We start from the raw sequence: 2,822 nt of genomic DNA, 5'->3' as shown, positions 1-2,822 counted from the left end.
GTTGAATGTTGTTAGCCACTGTTTTGAAGTGTTTTGCCAAGTTGTAGGTGATGTGTGGCATATACATCATCTCTCCATTATTGCGCCTAAGCATGCTGCAAATATAGGTCATATCTCCCTCGTTGAAGACCGAAGCGGTCTCCCCTCGGGCAAAAAGAGTATGAGAAAGTACCCTTTGGAGATAACGAATCGCTGGGTGGGAGATGTTCTTAACCCGCTGATCATTGAGGACATCATGCATGGTCAGGAGGCGGAATTGGTGCTCATTCATATCGGGGAAGAACCCGATAGTAGTTCGCATCTGATCCACATTTGCTCGGCTTAAATTAAACATCTCCAGCAACTCGGTGGTGTGTACGGAGACATAGTAACCTCCAAGGTTGAAGCTCATGGTTCTGGAGGCCCGATCGAACTCATAGGAAGAGAGGAACTCGATTGTGATGGCTCGGTATGTGTCAACCTCTTCACATAGGAAGTCCCACAATCCAAGGCGGTCGGTGAGCATGTGAACCGTGTCAGTCAGCCCCAACTGTTCAAGAGCAAACGGGCAGATCCATCGGGATGGTTCGAGAGTCCGATGGGACTCAAGCGCCATCTTCCGGAGTTGTTGGTTAGAGTTCAACTCCATGGCGGGTGGATATGAAGGGGTTGGGTTGCTTGGTTGTCCTTTGCCCTTGCCGGACCTTAAACGCTTGGATGCCCTGGTTGCCATCTTACCTGTAATATACAATTGAGAAAAGTTAAAAATTACGAAGAATTTGATGTAATTTGACGAAATTTGGGGTCAGTGTGGGTCATTTACATCCGCACTGCGGGTCATCTCACCCGCACTGGGTCTAAATTGGCAAAGTTATGGTTTTCCCGAGCCTGGTGCGGATGAAAACCCATCCGCACTGCGGGTGGTTGATCCGCATCGGGTACTTGGTCAATTTCTAGGGTTTTACAGGGTTGGTGCGGGTCATTTCATCCGCACTGCGGGTGGCTGATCCGCATCGGGGTTGATTTTCACCGATTTTACCAATTTTGGACGATTTCTTTGATTTTTGGTACCATTTCACAGATCTAACTACAAATAAATGAAATTAAGGATAAGGAGAGATCAAACCTCGTTGTAGATCGCGAAAATTGCAAGTAAACCCGAAGAAATCCGAGTTTTCACGAAGAACGGCTTGAGAGAAGTGAAACTCTGGTGCGGCTCATCCCATCCGCAGTGCGGGTGCTCCATCCGCACTGGGGAAAATTTTCGCAGTTTTTCGTTGGCATTACCCTCCAATGTTAGTGAATTGTAAATTTGTAAAATTGGTAAGTAAATTAAGTAAAAAATAAATTGCAGAAAGTAAAGAACCTTGGGTTGCCTCCCAAGAAGCGCTCAATTTTACGTCGTGAGCTCGACATGATTCGTGCTCACTATTGAGTGTGTAGGTCGACCAAGCGAATCCTTTCTTTTTCGCCTATTGGACTTGCATGATTGAAATGTTTGAGGCGCTGTCCATTAACCTTGAATGGTCCACTTTTATCGCTCAAAATCTCAATTGCGCCATGGTTGAACACCTTTATTACCTTGTATGGTCCGGTCCATCTTGATCTCAACTTTCCCGGAAAGAGTCAGAGTCTTGAATTGTACAATAAAACAGTATCTCCCTCCTTGAATTCTCGCCTTATTATGCGTTTGTCATGCCACCTCTTCGTCTTCTCCTTATATAGCTTGGCATTTTCGTACGCATTGAGGCGTAATTCCTCCAATTCGTGTAGATTGAGGATCCTTTTCTCACCGGCGGCCCTTATGTCGAAGTTTAGGGTTTTTATCGCCCAATAAGCTTTATGCTCAAGCTCAACCGGCAAATGGCATGCTTTTCCATACACAAGTTTGAAAGGAGTCATACCTATAGGTGTTTTGAAAGCGGTCCGGTATGCCCACAGCGATTCGTCCAATTTGAGTGACCAATCCTTCCTTGATGTATTCACCACCTTTTGGAGGATGCTCTTTATCTCCCGGTTGGATACCTCCACTTGCCCGCTTGTTTGTGGATGGTACGGCGTGGCCACCTTGTGCTTGACTCCATACTTGAGTAGTAGAGCGTCAAATTGGCGGTTGATGAAATGAGATCCGCCATCACTTATCACCACTCGGGGTACTCCAAACCTAGGAAAAATAATCTTTTTAAAGAGTTTTCTTACCACGGCGGAATCGGCGGTTGGGCTAGCTACGGCTTCTACCCATTTTGATACGTAATCCACTGCTACAAGTATGTACTTGTTGTTGCAAGAACTTGGAAAGGGACCCATAAAGTCGATCCCCCAAACATCAAATAATTCGACTTCTAGTATGGAGTTTAAGGGCATCTCATGTCTTCTAGATATGTTCCCGGTTCTTTGACATTTGTCGCACCTAAGCACATACTCCCTTGCGTCATGGAAAAGTGTGGGCCAAAAGAACCCGGCTTGAAGGACTCTGGCGGCGGTTTTGTCGGTTGAAGCATGTCCTCCATAGGCGGATGAGTGGCAACAATGAAGAATTTGTTCGGTTTCTTCTTGAGGTACGCACCTTCTATGGATACCATCCACTCCTAACTTAAACAACAACGGTTCGTCCCAAAAGTAATATTTCGCATCCGACAAGAATTTTTTCCGTTGTTGAAAAGTTAGACAGGGAGGTATTATGTCACATGTAAGGTAGTTGACAAAATCCGCGTACCATGGTGCCTCGAGATTGTTGACTGCATAGAGTTGTTCATCTAGGAATGAATCGTCGATGGGCATGTCTTCCTCCTTAGATTCAATGGTGAGGCGTGATAGATGGTCTGCCACCAAATTTTCAGTCC

Source organism: Carex rostrata, unplaced genomic scaffold (assembly GCF_964058835.1).
Source record: "Carex rostrata unplaced genomic scaffold, lpCarRost1.2 SCAFFOLD_41, whole genome shotgun sequence".
Lineage (NCBI taxonomy): Eukaryota > Viridiplantae > Streptophyta > Magnoliopsida > Poales > Cyperaceae > Carex > Carex rostrata.
The sequence above is the reverse complement of the archived record's forward strand: the minus strand, read 5'-3'. Positions refer to the sequence as shown.